This window comes from Bombus terrestris, chromosome 2 (genome assembly GCF_910591885.1).
Source record: "Bombus terrestris chromosome 2, iyBomTerr1.2, whole genome shotgun sequence".
NCBI lineage: Eukaryota > Metazoa > Arthropoda > Insecta > Hymenoptera > Apidae > Bombus > Bombus terrestris.
This window is the reverse complement of record NC_063270.1, coordinates 1,669,084-1,690,687: the sequence shown is the minus strand read 5'-3', so window position 1 is coordinate 1,690,687 and position 21,604 is coordinate 1,669,084. Positions and strand designations below refer to the sequence as shown.

Below are 21,604 nucleotides of genomic sequence, written 5' to 3'. Positions count from 1 at the left end.
GGAACTGGGCCCGAAACGTAAAAGGTAGAAGAATTTTAATCATTTTTCTGCAACATGAATCTAAAAGTTCAAAATGGTCGCGTATTTCCGATCTTTCTTCAACATTTAGATGTAAGAATGAAAGCCTTTAATGGAGAACATTGCTGTCTCTTCGTGGACGATCTAAAATTTGTTAACCGAATTAAAACCATGATTGAAATAGGAATTGACAATATATAAAATTACGAATGCTACAAACTCAAGAAATCAACTAATACGTTCATGAACATATATCAATTTTCCTCTCTACTAGTGAAAATCGTAAAGTCAGAAATTCACCTCGTGTTACGAACTGCCGCTATGAAAACAGTATTCAAAATAATTGAGATCCAAGCCTCTTTTAATTAGACTACTTACGAGTTCTTCTCAACGAAACAAGCTTGCACAGTCTCTTATCTTTTTATCTAAAATCACATCGCATTTCATTGCCGCGAACCCTTCATTCTCAATCGAAAAACGGCAAAAGCATTTAGCATAATTAAAAAGTTTATTTGGAAATGTTTTAAACACTATCGTATGGAAATAACGAATCGTTGAAGTTGCAGGCACAATTTTACTCAGGCATACGCCTGTGTGGACATCCAGATCTAACAAAAAAGAACTTGCATCAGGATGTGTGCCATGAAACCGCTCTTTTTAATTATAGAACGTTGGATTGTTTCGCAACGATTCCAACCAGCCTCGTTAACTGAAATCTAACCTGGATACGACACGAGAAATATTACGGGAATTCCATCAAAGCCTGTTTTATATAGGAACAGCGAGGAATTAAAATATTCCTAGCTCTCGTGTAAAATACAAAGACGAATGAGGTTTTGTGCCGAGGTTCGCACGTTGGAACTTCTTTGTGCGATTATTGAATCCAAACAAGCTTGATAGGGAAGTGATTCGCGTGCTGAGCGTTCTTCTGCCTCTGAAATGCGAGAAATTTAATGGAACGAAAGGATCTCCTAAGATGTAAAACATCTCGAAATTTGAAGGATGGAGGATTATCAAGATGACGATTCCATCATTTTCAAAAGCGATTCTAACATCCAGATGTGGATAATTTTTTCTAAATAAATTTTGTATTCGAATATTAATGACAGAAGAATATTAATCGATATTGTTTGAATATTGCGATATTTCTTTAAGCCCTAATAGATTAATCGTAAAACAAAGACATTTGTATTTACAAGGAACGCACGAGAAATACGTCAGGTAACAATAAAATAAGCGACTAAAATCAAAGACGTCCCTAGGAGAGAAAAAGAAACGAATTTCGCGATAGCATTTCACTGTCTTTGAATGGAGAATACCATAAGAATCTTGGTTGCATCGGTTACAGCAGTAACTAAGGAAAAGTACTTATTCGTAATACTACCCTAACGATGAAAATCATAATAATGACGGAAGGTTAACGTACGTTGCATGTCTACTTCAGTTCTGTTCTGCTAATACTAATAATGTAAAGCACCATTCACCGCCGTAAGTATTTCGTTTCTTAGTTGTACTATTGTTCCGATACGATGAATATATAGCTTCGGGGGCTCTGCGACTGTCTGATGTAAAAGTCAATTAAAGCGTTATCATTTTTCATTTCATATAAATGATTATATCCAGTCAACATCTACGATTGCGTTAAATTTCTTAATGTCGATTAAATGTGATATGATAAATGTAAATTGTTTTAATGAGGCATACATCATCGTTCATGCACTTCAAAAAGAGACTGAGGTACGAGAACGATAGTAGCTCGTTCCTCTTTCATTTAGAGATTCAGATTTCTTACCGATTTATGATACTAGGGGAATACGTTCATTCGAAGTCATTATTATAATGTACAAAGCTGATAATTATCCTTTTGCATGTAAAAAGATTCAGAGTGAATACGCGAAGTTAATTTAAAGAGCTGGGAAGTAAATCGTAATCAACGTTGTGGACGCGGTTCCACGAAAATCCTAAAACCGCTGACATCAGAGATTCATTCGCGATATGAATTTTATCAGAAGCTCAGGGCCACCTTTTCTTTAAATAGCATAGATAGTAGCCGGATTTGGGATATGTTACATGTAACTTCTTACGGTGTACCATGGATCTAACCTCATAATGTATCCCTTGTACACAAACTGGGTTTGATCGTCCCTCGAGATTTCGCGACGTTATGAACTGAAAGCTGTTTGCACAGAAGATTGCACACAATTTCGGTACTACGCTATTAATTTATTATTCGTAAGGAGCTTTATACACGACCTTACAGACGACTATCCCGTGACGGACTTCTGATTCAGCTTCTATCACGCGCTATGAATAAAATATCTATTTCTCTAAGAATGAGTTTATGGTATAGATGTATAATAATAGATAATATAGAGACATAGATAATAATACATATACTACATTCTGAGACTACATTGAAAAATAAAATTTGAACAGTAAACTCTAAATATGCACTGATAAGCTAGAGCTAACAACGATTCTTAAACAAGAAAAGTAACCGACACAAAAGTGTATCGAAGCAAAGTATTCATCAAGAGAGTTGTACTTTTAACACTAAGGCACAGACAGTGTTCATCCGATAACACTACATCACGAATTACTTTGTATCGTTGATCAATTACATTAGCCTTTGGCATTGGAGGGATACGCGAAGGCTTTAGTACTCTTCTACCCGAACCCGCAACACGATCGGTAACACGTTGAAACTATTCAGAGAATTTGGAAGGGTCAGTCGAGCTGGGTCGTTAGAGTTTGCTTTTCCTGTGCTGTAGCCCTCGTGTGTATCGGCTTGCTCAGCTTTGCCTTTAATAACAAGCAAAGCCTGACACGGCTTACCATCGAAGCTAGTAAACTGGTTCCGTGCTGTACGCTACTCGGCACGACTGATTGATTGATCGATCGATTTGTTCGGTCATTAAAGTTTGTCTGGTCTGACTATTGCCAGTCTAGTGGGAGCACGGATAATCCAACGAGGCATTCCTTGGTCTTGCGCGTGACTCAGACTCGCTTCGATGGTTTCGCTCTAGTTTCACAGAAATCGAAAATGTGTTTCCATCTGATTTACCGATTTTTAATGATTTAGAGAAATTGCATGTACACCGATAAATACGCAAACTGTTTCATAGAACTTTATCATATTAGGGATTTCCAAATTGTATTCTCTAATTCGCGTACAGTATCATGTGTAGCGGAGAGGAAGAAATCTAATCTGCCCTAGTGTGAATTCAGTGTAAGCTGCAATCTAGGACACTAAATCCTGTATATATTTCGTAGAATATACTGTAAGATCATCGATAATACAATACCATTAACCAGATTATGATGTCCTAGTACATTACTAGAACATCGGTGTATAGAATATACTCGTGTGTTCATAACAGAATAGACATGTATACTGTCAACCGTATAGTACTACTGTGTATCTGATATTGAGTGACAATATAATCGCCAATAGTAAATGATAATCTAAACAATTTCACAATTCCCTAACAAATTTTCCTGGGGCAGATTTTGAATAACGCTTCATAACCCACGATAACCTCTGTAATAACTGTTTTAAAAATATTAAAAAGTAAAATGAATTGCGCTTGTAGCTTATCGTACTGTACTCTCGTTTGTGATTCTCCAAGTAACCCCATTCAGACATCAAACACACCGACAAGGAAAGAATACAGCTCCTAATCACTAACTCAAAATATTTAAAAATGTCGGGAAAGGGAGAAAGATCGAATAAAAATGAACAATGCGTTTGAAAAATGACAGAGAATTCCACTGTTGAAACGTTTTTTTCACGTTTCGAATCGAGGAATCGTGTAGAAACTGTCAAGCTCGCGAACCGAGAATCTATAGTTCCGGTTTTGACGAACAACGAGAGAAAAGCAACGGAGGAAAAAATGGTCAGCGTGCGTCAAAGTGTGGCCTGTATCGGTCAAATAGAAGTCAGACAGCGAGCGTGAGGACGTTTAAAAATGATTTAATGTGACCTGGGTTGGCTTGCACAGGGGCAACGGAAGAGAGGGTAAGGGGGGAAGTTGCCGAGGAAGGCAACTTGTTGCACGTCGGTGACACACGACGCCCTTGTACGAAGCTCAAACCCGGAGCATCACCCTCTCTCGCTTCCTCTTCCTGTGTTTATCCTACCTAATCCGTTTTCGGTGACTTTCCGTGTAACGATTTGTCACGGTATTGCCTCATGCCGCTTTTCTCGATATATGTACACCGTGAAAATGAATACTCGATACCACTCGACCTCTGATAAAATACACGAGGGGGGAAGTGTATCGCGTAAAAACTGACAACGAATGGATTAATTATACGCAAGTGGATTGTTTGTATCTTATGGCAAGGTGAGTTGAATAACAGAAATTGTTTTATCGCAATAAATCGCGGAATGCAATTATTTTGGTGAATGTGATTTATCAACAATGGAAATAAATGATAAAATAAAATTCTAGAAGATCAATAATGTGATCATCATAATATAAATATGTTAGTTTATATACGTTCACTTTCGTAATATACTATCTTTATAATTGCATCGATCGGCACGTATAATACTTCATAATTGAATTTTCTAAACTTTGAAACATGACGTCATGTTTTACAAGTAATTCTATATTTTAAAGTTTCTTTGAAATGTAAAAGGCGCACGCGTGAAGCATTTCTAATCATAAGGTGCAAGTAATCACCGCTTCTTGATCGATATTAGCAGAGTGCATTAAAAACTTCTGATTTTCAAGCGAATTATACATCGAAAATAATTTCTATCCTAAATTGAGAAATAAATAATTGAAAATTATAATAAATGTAATACAAATAAACGGAAGAATCTTAATCTTCATATTATATATACATATATAAAGTAAAATATGTGTATTTATATATCGAGTAAAGGATTCTATATCGATCAACGTATCTCTACCAAATTTGGCATATTCTTCGACATCCTAAAAGAAAAAAAAAAAAAAAAAAAAAAATACTGCGGAGGTCTCCACTCCTCTATCATCTCTAACACAATTCATCTCCTCTTAACTTAAGACCTAGCAATTTTTTATGTAACAGCTTAATAATTTCCAATAGTTTTAAGGGGATATATGTGAAACATCAATTTCCCGCATATGGTGGTATGGATGTTTCCTGGTTGGTTTTAAGATTTATCGTGAAAGTATTATTTATGAAGCCTACTCTCACAAAAGTCCGAACAACGGCGAGCATACACAGTTAGTATCATATATAAAAGTGTTAACTACACCGACTCCTTTTATTTTATGTTTAACAATTTAGGTAGAATAAATGGAGTGGCCGCGCGATTGGACAATTCCGTTATCAGCAGTTCTATGCACGGATTTCTATACCGTCGCTTAATTCCATCCGAGGTACGACTGCCGGATAGAAATTAGGATTAACATCGTCCAGCTATTCCGATCTAACTGCTTCCAGTTGAGACTTCTCCTGACGTATGCAAACAGAGAAGTTGCGCACGGAGAACTCGTCTTCCGTTGATTACGACGCATTCATGTGACTTGCAGTTCGATATCATGTTTCGTGTTTGTCTTGGTCGTGTGCGCGCAGTCAATAAAGTGAAATTGTTTAACACGAGGATTGAGATACTTTGACGGTACAAATGGAAATGAAGCGATGCCCCTAATTAGATTACCGACAGATACATTCGGTCATTTATCTGTGTCATTTTTCATAAATATTCTAAAAACGATTGGCAATATTTAACAAACAATTGAATTGATTAAATTAAATTACATTTAGTTAAAAATTTCTCTCTCTAATTCTCGTATTAAACCTTTGAAGTACTAGCAATCGTATTTATGACTGATAAAATATTCTAAAGAATTTACTATTCTCCGTATCGATAGAAATGAAATTCTATTATTAACATGAAAGAAATAATTCAAGATTCTATGAGGGTGGAATATTTTCTCAAAAACTTATAAGTTTCGAGAAACTAATAAAGATTTAGGGGAAAATTATTTCAAAATTGTTAAACACTTCATCCTACCAGCTGGAAAATTATCTGCTCTAAAGTTGGATCAATACGAAGCAAAAGGGACTAATGACTTCTGTCTACTCCGCGGTTTCGTTTGTCGGAAAAGAGGTTAACCATTTCAAACAATTCAACTCACCGCAGGTTTGTTTAACCGTTCAGTGGTCCACTTTCAACATTATTAATGACTTCCATATTATTGCACACAACTAAAGAATGCATAGCTGTAGGGAATTAAATTACTTATTACGTAATAAATGGCTTGAAACACATTTTAAAGTTACTTTTCTTAAAAATAATTAAACCCCTAAGACTAATTCATCCTGAATTTACTATGCTATGACTCTAATATCCATTCAGTTTTTAATAACGTACACTACATTTATTCATACCTCCCATCATTTTATATATATTGTTTAAAAAGAATTAAAAACGATTCAGACAAATGTGACACCAAACATGAACGAAACACGAACCAATCGAAAGCTCGTAGTGCGAGAATTTTCCAGGTAATGGCTTGCACTATCCTTTTAGCTCTGACTTTTCAGCAGCTCTAACAAAAGTGCGAGAGATTGGCGCTATAGGAAAAGGAGAAACGACTCGTTTACGTCTAACTAACGTGAAATTTCCACAGCAACGCCGGCTCTTTTCGCCAGGGTGGAATCGATGTTCGATGTTCTTTGATCGTGCACCAACCGTGCCATTACCGCTGCCGGTCGTTCAATACTTCATGAACGGAATTGCGGTGGTAACTAATTCGCCGCACAAAGGTCGCGAATATTTTACAGCATGCCAAGTGTAAATGAATGCACTACCGAACCGCGAAAAAGTGCAATCGATATTTGGATCACCGTATTACCATTCTTCCATTCTTAACCGGCTAAGCGCCATTTTATGGGATAGATCGTTACGACTCCTTTTTCCCACGACGTCGGATGAAACACGTTCACAGTCATCTTTACAGAGACACGTAAGTTTGCGCGATGTTTTGTCGAGGACCATTAGAAGTAACCGAGCAGTTCTTGCTCATTGTTTTGGAACTCCTTGCAACTTCTTATGGCACTGTTGCTGTCCGTTTCTTTTGAGAAATGGACGCGACATTTTAGAATACGCTACCAAGAAAGTAATAGAAAATCCTCTTGGAAAAATGATGTGCTTCCTTAATAATACCTTTTTTAGTTACTTTCGATGCTAAAGGATTATTAACATTTCGTCTTTAAGAAATAGTTTTATCGAATGTTTAATTAATGACTGGAGAATATCAGATATTAAAGTATTAAGCGCTTCAGGTGCTTTTATTTCAAATGTTCGTTTGCACTCAATACGTTCACACGTATCAAAATGAATGTATGACTTTTCCCTATAAGTATTTCACAATTGGTATGTATATACATGTAGCAATCGATACGGAGCGTGAAATACCAAAAGTGCCTAACAGGATTCTAAAACAAGGTAGACGAAAGTAATCCACCAAAGTTATTTATATTTCATCCTGATTTTACTGTAATAAATCAATTCAGGAAATTGACCACGTTTTCTTAACTTAAACCTGACAAGCTGGTTCAAATATTTCCTTTAATATCAGCAGTCAGATGCAAATTTATATTTGTTTCGGCATTAATATTTGTCTAAATGAAATATTTGCTGCAATATTCTTAATTATATATCATCATCCGTTTTTGTAATTAATCACAAGAAGATATAGCATAGGCTTGAATAGGCGAGAAATAAGAGATAAGCGAGTAAGAAGTAATTTATTTACGCCCCAATTACTCGGAACTGTAAAATTTAGTTTTTTACTTAAATTGAACGATCCGATTATGATTATGATTCTTGTATCTCATATGCATTTTCAATGTGTATAAAAACTGTAAAGCAAATATAAAAGAAATTATGACATAAACTTTGTTTTATATTCCGTTGTTTGTGAGTGACCTACTTACTGCAACTGCAATAAACGAAGTTTAGCTTCTCGTCGTATCAACGAAAAGATGATGTCATAAAATGTCATAAACGACAACCAATTTTGGCTGAATGAGAAAGAGAGCGCGTACCAAAATGCTGCCCACGATATATATACAGAATAAAGCAATTTCCATTTGACGTACCTTCGAACACGGAAGATATATTTTTGGAACAATTTTATGTTTCGAAACTCTAATAATTTGTATTATAGAAATTTTACACATGTCACAGACGTCCCATCCATATCGTCTACCAAGAAACATTGAATTGTAAAATCACTTGGCTCGTCTCAAATAATTCATGCAACGACGTCTTAAAGATAATGCGTGTCTACCGCAAGATCTTAAATAATTCATAAAATTCTGCTACGAAGATTAAGCGCGACTACGTCTCCCAATTCTCAGCAAACAAAAATGTAATAACAAGAAGCAGAGACGGTCGAAGAGAGTTATAAAGTCCGCATATACATCTCAATTCTGTTAATAGTTTGTAATAGTCTCTGAATCCGCTTGGGTTCAGTATTTTAACTTCATACTCTGCGTCTAGGATCGTTGCTCGTCTCGTCTTTCCATGGTTGAACCGTGGTCCTTTCCTGATCTTCGTTTCTCGTATCCCCTTTCCACCCCAGCCACCCTCGACTCGCGATCTTCCCTCTTCCGCGTGGCTCTCAAGCTTTGCTTGTCGTATCTCGAACCTCGTATCCCTGCCTTAGGTGGAGCAAAGTGGTACATGCCAGTCCCGCCGGCAATGTTCACTATATTAACACCTCCATCCTACCTTAATGAATCCCTCACAGTGTCGAGACAGTCTCGAGGGTGGAAAGATCGGGCACTAGTCTCCAACCTCCCTCCCTTGACTACCATATTCCCGTGCCTTCGCTGACACGTCTTCTTTCCTCTTTCGAAGTCGTAAATATCTTTGCTCTCCACCTCGGCATCCGTTTATTTCACGCTGAGACTCTCGCGCTTACTCCCTTCTTCCTCCTTCTTCGAAAGTTCTCTTTATCTCTTTATAGCTGCACAGTGCACATCCTTCCGTACCTCTTTCTATATCTCTATCCTCGTCCGACGAGAGCCAAGAATCGTATGCTGTTTAATTACGACGTCGGAGTAACGTAGCCAGTGATTCAACTATTTCTGAGGCGGGCGAACAAGTTTCCAGTTTTAAGAATTCTGAGTTTCTCCAAGCTAGAGATAATTCAAGCTTGATATTCACGAGAGGCGAAAGAACTCAGTGCTTTAAGGAAGATCGCATTCACGAGAGGAATCATTGCATTGGGCAATCGATGAGTTTAAGTATATATCGTCGATTGAAGAGTAACTTTCTCAGGAGGAATAATGATATTCTTTGCTATTCTCTATTAGAGTATCAGAGTATAGCAAATATTTCAAATACTTCGTACAAATTTTCTCAGATTAACAGAGCTAATAAAAAATTGGTGAAAATTTCCACGTCACAAAGGTACAAAGCATCGATTCGTCGAGGGAACCTTCACCTATCACTTTCATACAGAGGTAAATTCAGCAACCTCTGGCGATAGCGAGCGATACGCGAGAACAATAACGCTGGTAACCTTGATACATACATTAACAGAATCGATTTTTCCCAAGAAGATTATGATATCTTCAAAGACACGATAATGCCGCATAACAGCCGGTATCGCTCCGAAACGTTTAACAACCGTGAAAGCGGTCTTAAATGTCTCTAATCTGCTTGTTGCGAAATTCGATGCGGAAACAGAAAAGTTTCTCGTGTGCAGCACCAGGAAGGTTTGCCACCTTCGCGTAATATATGTGCATGTCGAGTCACAACCTTTCGCTGTTACACGAAGAGAGCAAGAGATAAAAAGGAGGGAATAGAATACGAACAGAAAGAGATAGAGAGGACTGAACAGGAAGGGGTTGGAGCATGGGATATGCTAGGGAATGAGAGGGTGAGGCCCAGCATAGCAGAGCACAGAGAGGAGGAAGCCCATCTCATACGCGTGCAGGGGACAAATTATTTCCCCATTTTATGGCCCGCTAAAATATAAATCAAGTTCTAAATTAAATTCCTCACCCCGTGCGCCGCGAGCACCGTGGCGAACTATAACGAGCATTTTATAACGTGCGCGTGTGTACGTGCGTCAGACGGAAACCGAGTGAGAGAATGAGAATGAGAGCTGTGGACCTGTGCATACGTGTTAGGACGCAAGTGTGAGAGGAACGGACAAAGAATGACAGGACGAGGATAGAGACACGATATCGAGCTGATTGCGAGGGAGAGAGAACGTACAGCCAAATCGAAAGTATTTACGTATGGAAAATCGTTGTTCCCGTGTATGTGGGAGTATGTTTCTTTTCAGATATGTATGAATGTAGAAATGTTTTTATTTAAAATTAAGCAACGTAGCATCCATACGAATCCTTTTAATCCATTGAAACTGATGACTAGCATCTATTTTCTAACTTCATTGAACGCGGCGTACGTGAAGGTAGATTGCAGAACGCGGTCAATGGAAATTCGATACGTGTGTTTATGTAATAAACGTAATAAAGTGATCGTCCGCGTGAGATTGTACTACAAGTGAATTAGCGCCGCTTGAACTCTGTTAGACCGAACGGCGAATAAGATCGGCAGAGAGAATAAATTTTGACATGGTTGGAATTGCTTAAAGCCAGCTATCTGCAAAAAGGTATTTTGAGGGAATTTGAAAATACGCGGTGAAATAGGTGCGTGAAAAACGTGTAAGCTATGTGAGTTCTTAAGTCGATGGATCTGTAAAACGATGATTGCGAACCGTGTCAGAAATTCACCTACGAAGCGTTCCTCTCGTTGCGTCTCTAAATTCTGCGTTACCATGGATATGTATCTCCCCAAAGCCAAATATGCTGAGTCTTCGGTACGAGAAAAAAATTGAACTTGCTTCAGAAAATTACATCGGATAAAAATGTTCGAACTGCGCGAATTAAACTTTTCAACAGAGGATAAGTAAGTAAAATCGCATTTCGAGTAACAACCGGCATGAAATATAATAAAATATTGCAGTTATAAAAAGTTATAAAATAATTTATGAAGAACTTTAACTTACTTCGAATTCGTAGAACTTAATCCTTTTTTAATTCTAGTTAAGCTTATTCCACTGCACTCGCTTTAATTCTTCTACCAGTGTAATACCAAATAAGGGTTTAACCGTGTACAAGTACTATTGAAATATGTGTAATTTTATGTGCTACACTAAATTAGCCGCGTAGTGGTGACACACATATATGAGTATGAGTGTGTGGGAATATATGCGTGCACAGAGTCTCGTAAAACAGATGAATGCAATTGTTCCGTTGGTAGTATGGTATAGAAGATGGTGAGACAAAGAGAGTGCTGAGACGCGTGCAAATGTATATCGACGAATATCTTGTAAATCACATATTAAATACATCAGAGACTATTTTGATATCAATTCTAAGCGTAATCTAAGTGTTCCTATACATTTATTTCGGCGATTAAGATCCACAATTCTCAACAAGTACAAATTTGCCCACGATCAATTACCTCTATTGTATGATACTAAACAATACAGCTAGAATTGCAGTCGATTAATCAGGGGGGGGGGGGGGAAAGATGATAACACAATGTAAGTTCTTTACTTAAACAATACCTTTGTACAACTGCTATCAACTAAACAAGTTTACACTCTAATACCTTCGCCTCTGTAGTATACTCATACTTCAAGTTTGTATGCTACGCTTGAGATAATACCTCGCACGATGTACATTTCCCACTTACAAAAAGCTATAACATACATGAAACACATCTTAAAACAATTGGAGTCCAATTCTAAAAACAGAATATAGTGCGATATACATTTTAAGCGTAAAAATGATTAGACAGATAATCATTTAAAATAATTAATCATAATAGATATTATGACAGAAATTCGTTCTGTTTTTATACGTATTACACATATATCGTAATAGATACAAAAAAAGGACGAATTTACGTAACAATAATTACCGATCGTATTATCCTTTCCTAACAATCTTGAACGATAACGAAATCTGCAAAAAATTGCAAGCTCGTTAATTTGTAGTATAGAGAGGGTTGAAATAAACCCAAAATAACAGCACGGCGGGGAAAGATTTCCTGACATTTCTGGAGGGATGCACGCGAATCTATAGAAGGAGGACGTTAGAGAACGGTGCACGACAGACACGCTAACTACCATTGAAAAGTGTTCCGAGACGAGAGGAAAAATCCCGAGGTATTTCACGTATGTTGTATTGCCGGGGCTAGATGGAGAAGACTGGTATGAAAAACCGACGTAGACCACTAACGATGGACATAGTCGCGCTTAAATACGTGAACGCGTGCATCCCTCTGATCCGCGCCCCGCTATGAATTCTCGCTTTTCGAGCGTTTCCCTTTGACTCTTTCTGCCGGCCACAAGTAATGAAAACGCGGCCACTGCTAATCCTCGCAAATATTTTTTAATAAAAATACGTGGAGCGTGCAGTTGCACGCGCTACTTACCGCACCGCGCCGCGTGGTCCGCTCGCTGGACGACGGCTCTTGCAACCAGGATTAGAAGTGATATACTTGGTCGTTTAATTAATGCATGCGTAATATCGCGAAACTTTGTCGCAGCTCCAAACCATAGATCAGAGGAAAAACTGCATACAAGCATGCTGTTATTAAGGGAAGAACGAACGAGTCTCTTTCTAGTTAGCTTGCGGAGATTTCGTCAGTTATAGAGATATATATATATAGACTGTTAAAAGGATGTCTGAGAATTTAAGAGCACCAGGCGAAGAAAAATGTAGGTGTTCAAATATTTTCGTCAGCTACCGGATATCGGGTGACATTAAATAAAGAAGTATTTAAAGATGTACGAGTAATTAAAAAAAAAATTTACTTCAAGAGGATTCATTAAAAGGAGAATTGGAATAATGCTTGGAATTTAAGGTTTGCATTATATATCGTAGAACGTGCAAGATCTGGCGCTGGTATAACCGCTTATGCATAGTTTTGAACCCGGTGGAAGTTCATCCAACTTCAACTAATCTTAACCAACATCGGTAGTACAGGAGCAACCGGTACGAGGTCGATTAGATGAGGGACCTGGAATGTGCGGAGAGAAACGAAGAAGAGAGAAACGAAAAAGTAAAGATCGTTCGTTGCCGGCCGAGATTTAATATCCACATAGTTCTAAACTAACTTCCACCCAGCGAACCTTCTTATTCCGTGTCAATAAATTGAAGGTTATTCGATTTCCACAATACTCCAATGGTTCTCTTCTCTCTCTGTCTCTCTCTCGCCATCTCTTTCTCTCTCTTAACCCATTTAAAGATATTAAAACTTTAGGAATTTTTCAACCGTAATGAGATCGAACCGCGTTGAATCTAGTAGAATTTGTCATGATACGAATCAATCACAATCATTCGTAATATCGACAGTGTTCAATGTAGAATCGATACTACCGTCTAAAACAATTGTAATTCCTTACTCGTGTCACTGATAAGAAATTCTAAAACACCAATGTTTCAACGAAATATCCCATAAATATGGTGTAAGAAATAACAAGCTTCATAGACACGTATCTTCAAAGAATATCCATTCGTTAAACTTAATTTCAACAGATTAAAATTAAACGATTAACGTTAACTAAACCCAGCATCACCTGCGACAAGCAAATAACATTTTATTTCCATCCGATGCACCTAATGCCTAACGGCCAATGCTGCAGAAAATGAAATTGTAACAGGAGACGTCGAAACATCAATTGAAACAAATTTTCCGGTGTTTTCACCGCGCGAATTTAGCTCGCGATTCTGGCTGAATGACACAATAATAAACGGGAAAATTTCCTGGCAGATTACACGACATCAGTAATTGACAGTAATTAAAGGTGAAGTCAACACGCTGGATTTGCCTCGGTTCCCTTCCTCTTCGTCGCATCGAGGAACATAAGCGTAAATGAATCAACGTTGAATCATCTAGAAACCGTTGTTCGACGATTAAAAGTTAAACGTTTACGATCGTCCAACGAAACGTAGTACACGTATGTATTCGTATCCAGGTATGAAGGACAGAGGAAACAACGTAGGATGAAACGGGTTGAATAAGCAAAAGGAGGACAAGGCTGGAGAAATTGTAAAGCTGGAAAAGTCGTGAGCGAATTCAGGGGAGTCTTTAACTGTAACGGAAGCGATGTCGCGCTCCCTTCCCTCGTCTCTACCGGCCCTGGGGGAACCTCACTCCTCGTTTCTTACCCTTTCTCACGCCACCCTCCCAGATAATTAAACGAAATTCATTTACATAGCTCAAGTAATACGGAGTCGCACGGAGGGCCGAGCTGGGAAAGCAGAGAAGACGTTTGGAAAGCAGAAACACAGAGAGAGAAACCGTGTTGCCGAGCAAAAGGAGACAAGGAATAGAAGGCGGAGGATTTAAAGGACGTAAAGTGGTGAAGGAGAACGAGGGAAAAATGAAGTGTTAGGTTTATGGCATGGAATATCCTCTTTCTTTTGCTTTGCTGGGGGATTTGTCGCACCGTTTTGATTTTCCCTGGGACGGTATACGGAATTCTGCCGATATATCAAATCTTTCCATCGTTCCAGCCAGTCACTATCCGTTGCTACGTGCTCGTTCAAGGTGAGCTCCCGACGGAAAGTAGTTCGAAGGTCTCGTATCCGAGCTTTAGCACAGGACACCAATCTTCGCTATGTTTCCACCGTGAAAATTAAGGTTGATTAAGCGCCTAGCTCTATCTCTAACGGATGATTCATGAAAATTAAATCGTGGTGTATCCAGTGGAACATTGGGAATGGTTTGGTCTATGCAGAAACAGTTTCTCTATTTTCTTATGTGAAATTTGGATGATAATTTGTTTGATATTAAGAGATACTATAGAGAAAAACGAAAATAATCTGAATAGACTTAACACTGAGATAATTCTGATAATGTGTCTTTATTTCTGATAATGTTTAAAAATATTTTATTTATACGTGATATTTATTAATTATTTTACTCTACAGATAAATGAAAGTACACCAAAATTCTATTGTATATATTGGTCGAGCACCTTTCTTTTACTTGCTTTCTATTTCCACTGAATATTACGTAAATATCTATCTAACCACGCGACGCTTATGTTACTTACAGAGTCTAGAGCGCCATATAAGTTTACTTCTAATCTTATATAAGCCGGAGTACAACTTATATATCTGTATTCTATTCTCCAACGAAGAAAGAATCGCATACAATTGTTTCTACAAACTCATACCTCGTCGGTCTCTAAATTAAATTCAAAAGAACAGATTATCGTACGAGTAATAGCAATTTTGCAACTAAATGTTTACAGAAAAAAAATGATGTTATTTAAAATTATGCAAGTAGTAGCTAGTAATATAGGATCCAAAGATAGCTTTAGTTCCGTTTCAAAGAGCGGCACGTAAAGAATTCTACGCATTGTATTTTACATTTACACGTGGGTATTCACAGCAATTTAATTTTTCGGCCCATCTCAAATATTTACATTTCCTAAATAGTGATGATTAAACACATTCCTACGATTCCCGTATAAACATTTGCCTTACGAATCCGATGAAAATGCATAACCGAAACGTGTAGATCCGTTGTCGACGAAGGTCGCACGAAACATGAAAATTTCATAAGGTAACGCGCCGACTTGCCAAGAATGAGGTAGTTATCCCTTGATCCTGGACAAATAAAAAGGATTCCGTAAACTCTCTGATAAAACATACAACGGCATATATGTCCATATAAATCAGAAACATGTAGATTGATAAATATCTATATTCAAAGATCGTTGCAATAATCTCGATAATAATTTCATAATGAAAAATTTATCACGATAGGAAATACTGCTACGTAACGATTAACGCGCAATGATAAATCAATAAAGGATGACGATATCCTTTTGTTATAAAACGCTCCAAATTGTTCTAAACTATTCTAGACAAAATATCTTATCAATATTCTTATGGTGCTATTAGCAGATCTGAAGAAGTTCATGGAAGTAAGGAAGCTAACGGAAAACCGTCTTCTCCTAATGGCAATCATCGACGTGGAAAGCGCGAGATAAGTGTTTTTCCGAATATCAAAGAAATTACCAGCGCGAGAAATAATCGATCAATTCTTTGCCCTATTCTTTTAACGTGGACACGAACCCGTCAAGTTGTTGCAAGTCACCAAACTATAACGATGAATCTCTGTATTTTTCTGCTTTCCACCTTCTAACAGGAACAAAGGACCTGCACCACCGATTCCCAACGTTAAAGGTATGAAAAACAGAGGAAATTTCATTGGAAAGAACTCTAAAGAGATACAGAATCCTATATCGATCCCCCGTACTGTTTCAGAAACTGTCCTTCCGGTTTCACGAGCGAAATTCATGAAAGTTACAAGCGAGGCGATGCACAACGCAAACAATCCGAACTGCCAATAAAGGGGATAGAAGAGTAGGACGTATGGCACGGCGAGCGTGAAAGGAAAAAAATTCGAACACTTCGGTAGATTTGAGGCATGGTTTGAACGCAAGGCTTTACGAGCGGCAGGGCATCTGCATAGCTCCATTGTTGTCTCGAACAATAAATGCCAACCTGATCCTGGATGTTACTGGACTCCGTACCCGTGTTGTTACTGTGCGTTTAATCTTTATACTTCGAGGGTGTTCGAGAGACCCGGCCTGGAATAATTGAGCACTCTCGTTTCTGTCATCGCAGAATTCAAAAAAAGGTTCGCGCGGCGTGCTTCAGCGTCACGATGCATCCTGATCTTCCCATTTCGAATCGGAAATACGGGCTACTCGACCCGTTGCCCTTCCTACTTATTTGACTGCTACCAGAGTTCAGCCTGGTAAAGTTCGGCAATAACCGGATCTGGGAGAAACTAGAGAACGTATTCTCGAGTACTTTCTCTACGATTAGGCTCTCTCTCTCTCTCTCTCTCTCTCTTTCTCTTTCTCCGACCATGTTGGGTCCGAGAGAGGCCACTGACGAGGAAGTTGAAGGTAACCGAAGGCACTGGTAACCGAAACTGTTCCACCGACCAGTTCGTTTTATGTTGACACGGGCAAATGCTGACCGTTCATCTTGATCATGGTTTCGATAAGGATGGTGGATCCGGTAACTCGTCCGACGTTCCCTTTTCTGCTTTCATCTTCGCTCGTGCGTATGCTACTAATTTTGATACCTTGTACCCTCGAGCCAATTGTTTCTGGAACACGTTCGTGTTTTAGGAACGGGCATGATCCTAATTGTTAACTACTTCCCGTAGCAATTAAGCGACAGAACCATTGCTAGATTACTAAAATGATACAGTTGCCTTGCCGATCGTGTCTGACATTAGTCTATCTTATACTACTGAAATATCTCGACATAACGCAATAACGATAAATTAATTTCATATAGCTGCTAACTCTCCTGATTATTTTCATCAATTCTTTTTATTATTTGATTTTGATAAAAATATTAAATCCCTATATCAAACATCGATATCAGAGAATCAATCATTCGAACTATTTTCGCTACGTTCCAAAATACACCGACAGGGAAAAAGTATGGTCTCAACTCTGCGACAGATATGGTGCAAACCCGATCGATCAGATTTTCAAAAAAAGAAACACGGTTGAAAGAAAAATGGGCAAGAATCGAGCTTGTTTTAGCGGCAAGTCAAAAACGTCCGAGCATACAAATTGAAATTGAATCGCTTTATATGGCAAAGTGCGTGGCGCGAGGGTAGATTTGTAGCAACGTCCAAGGGAAGACCGAAAGGTATTCGAGAACTGATATGCGGTATGCTTGACTCGTAGCAGACAGTGAATGATGAGTGCCGACCGATCCACTCTTCGTTCGCTGTCCGTTGTACAGAGAGAACAGCAACGGCTCGAATGAAACTCTTGTCCATTCATTACGGCTGCCTATATTGTGACATTTCATGGTGACGTACGTTATTAAGCGTTCCAACGAAATGGATTCCCTCTCATTTTTTAAAGCTCCTTGAAAATCGATTTCAGTGTAAATATCAGAGATTCAATTTCGCTCGATACTCACTCGCTACAATACACAGACCGCATTGATCTCCACGCCACCGAATATATTCGAGATATTATAAATGAAATATTATTTCGTTTCGTCAAACTGCATTTTTGCACCCATCTATGTCTCTTTATAACGAAACCCGGTTATTTCTATTGAATAAGTACTCCGGTATCATTTATAACGAGCGCGTCGAATGTTCAAAATAGTAATAAATTATGCGATAATAATAATGAAGGAAAGGAAAAATTACACATTTGCGTCCTATTCCTATTAATGAATTCTTGACGAAAGGAAAACTTCTCCTAAATAATTGAATATATAATACATCGTGAATCTTATTCTTGTTACTATATCAGAGAAACGTTTAAAAAGGAAGAAAAGGAGAAATCGTTTGAAATGCAATCTAACGACCGAAGAAACGTAAATAACTACTATCAAAGACACCTACGTAAAACAAACGAATGACTGATACATCGGAAACAAATGGCAAAGAGCTATCGAATCAATTGTAGATAACTGATAGAAATACGCGATGCGGCTGGTTGAGTTGTAGCGGACAGTGAGTGATTGGTAGCGGACGATCCTGAAAGTTCGTTTGGCAAACGGGCCACAAGGTAACCAACTGGTGAAATTTCGTTTATTCATTGGACACATTTCTGTAACGGTATCTGTATATCAAGCAATTTTACAATTTGCCGTATTATAGTATCGTGCTCTCTTTTTTCTCTCATTCTTGCTCGCTATTTTACTCGGTATTTTTTCATCGAATCGAACTGCTTTTCGACAGATTCGCCTAAGAGACGCATTTATCATAAAATAAAAATCTCGCCGTTAATGATCCCTGCGTAGTCTCACCGACCATTAAAATTGTATTATCAGTTTCTCGCTATTCCCCATCCTTCCAATTATCGAAGTAACGTTATTTCTAAAACTCGACCAAACTGGAGATCGCGAGCGTTAGAGTATTACACGGAAATATGTAGGATAGCACAGTCGATGACGCAACAAGATTTAGGGACACCTTGGGACCGGCCGTGTAAGCATCAAATTTTCATTGGAAGAAAATTCTACAGAAATTTAGGAAGAGATTCCGAAGGAATTCAGACTATTATTACGGTGAAGGAGAAAATGGTTCGTCGTTTCCGAGCGTACCGTTCGAGTGTGAACTACAAGAGGAGTATTAGGCGATGGTTACTAGTAGAACGGACGATAAAAGTCGTACGAGCGAATCTAATTTGGCGGGGAGAACGAGTGCGCGAAAATTGAGAGTTCCTTTTACTATATGTACGCGCGTACCGTCAACGGGGAAGCTCCGTTTCCTCTATCCTTCTCTCTTTCATTCCTTTCTCCGTTCTTTCCAGTTCGAATTATATATGCCTCAATTTCGAATCTGCGCGAAACAGTGCGTAAAATTACCGGCACATACAGCAAGGCGAACCGTATCGAAAAACAATAAACCAAATAAAATTCAAGCGCACGCCTCTGTGAATTTTCAAACGGTGATCCAAGTTTGCCGCAACCACGTGAATTTTTCTAGAAATATGCGGGCTAATTTACCGGTCTTCCCCTATATTTAATATCGACCGCTTGATAGTTACGGTCACGACGAACATCCGATTCAATTCCGAGATCTAACCCAATTGCTTTGTTGAAATCTTCGATAAATGTAACTTTTTCGGTACTGTTCGTTCCTATTAATGTAGTATGGTACTGATTTATATCACTCGTCACTGTTTGACTTGTAATCGATGGTACACAAATAAAAAAAAAAAAAGCAAAAAAAGCTTTACTACGTTGGCGTAACGATAGTAGCCTTTAAAATGCACATTCGATTATACGAATTATTTATTCTGTTGCACGAGCGCGAGAAGTGTAAACGAAGAAGGACACCCGATGATCGTTACCGATACGTGCAACTAGAAACCGAACTTTATCGTTCGTAATTGATTTATTGGATCAAATAACGCATCATAAGCTACGCTACACGCTAGAATATATTAGAATATATTTAGTCAGTTAGCTGTTTCGACGACTATACTTGTCATAAAGAAACAGCTATATTTTATGATATGACGAACCCTGTTAGTAATAAAATAAAGAAATAAAAAAAGATATTACATTACAACTTAATTCTATATTATAACAGTCACGCAATACATACTACTTATACTTACTACTAATATTACTAATACTTACTTTTGGCAATACATTCTAGATACACATTTTTCAAAGTTTTCAAAGAGATCGTAACGGTTAACTGGCTAATTGGTCCAGATGATAGGAAATATCTCTGTTAAAACCAGAAAATAGAAAATTATTACCGAAAATGAACGGAACCATCGATTCCTGCTTTTTGGAAATACAGTTAAAGTATTCGAAAAAATTATGTACATCACGAAACGATTATGACGAATAAATGTTAAATATACATTTCGTGTTTAAAGTACATTCGCATAAGTCTATCGCGTTATAATTAAATATTGCAAATTGTACGTTCACACAAGGAAGAATCGAGAGAACAACGTTTCTTGAAAAGCGTCAAAGTATGCAAATATTATTATATGTATACATACACAATTTTCCACTCATATGCGACATAGTGTATAATCCCTGACACGAAGGAACACTACCGTTTGAAATGTTACTTTGCAATTAAGTGATACTCCGTTTAAATTGGCGTTGTAGCAAGACAAGTAAGATTGAAGCTGGGTAATAAAATGCACCTTATGGCGTCCTGAGTAAACTCGCCTGGACGAATGGTATGAAAACTTCAGGAAACTTGAAGACAACAAAGATACCACGAGGAAGTAGGTCCAAACTAAATATATACAGTGATAGAGTTTTATGTGCAATTGCTCGGTAACTATTTTGATTTCTACGATAATTAAAACAATGTATTTATCTTTAAAACCTGTCTATATAAGGTATAAGCTGACAAATACAATTTTATTATACAATTTCGCGAGTTTATCAATACGATTAAAATAGGTACAAATTTGTAGGATGACAAGTTAATTAGCGAACTACAGAGATCTTTGCAAAGAGCTGTCGCAGTTTCCGAAAGCGTAGAAGTTCCAGCAAAGGTGACAAGTCTTAAGGCTATTTCAAGAACCCGGCAATATTTTGCCGTAACAACGGCACGATATTTATACAGCCAAAATAGAAATGCATGTTATAAACTTCTGTTTATCCGAACAGAGTTTACTGTAAAGGTTTGTGATAATTAAATTTCGATTGATATTTACTTCCTTTCTTATACGTTTTCTCGTGCCGTTGAATACAACAAAGATATCATGAATTCTAGTTTCAGTAAAAAAGACTACGTCAAATTCCTAAACACTTTAACCAAAAACGATTAAAAACGGAAACTTTTCGATCCTAGCACATCCGAATCCGAAAATTGAACGCTACCGGTGCGCCGCACCGTTCAACTTCGCCATCGGCCGCAAACTCTTGTTAATCTATCTGCGCAGCAATTCCAACACACGACCGATGCATCTGGTCGCGGCTAATAGCAGCGACAATTATACGACGATCCATATTTAACAGGATATACCATGCGCGTCCTCTGGCTGGGAGAGGGGGC

General features: G+C 38.0%; 1 protein-coding gene across 4 annotated transcripts in view; it reads right to left on the bottom strand.

The window, feature by feature from the left end:
- LOC105666842 (lachesin) overlaps positions 1-21,604 on the bottom strand; it is a 224,584-nt gene that overhangs the window by 192,079 nt on the left and 10,901 nt on the right. Inside the window, exon 1 of one of the 4 annotated variants that reach the window (XM_048414185.1) lies at positions 20,215-20,265. The exons of the other annotated variants lie outside the window; for them this stretch is intronic. The gene's annotated coding sequence lies outside the window, so the exon portion shown is untranslated. Of the gene's footprint in view, positions 1-20,214; positions 20,266-21,604 lie in introns of those variants that run through there. 4 annotated transcript variants of the gene reach the window in all.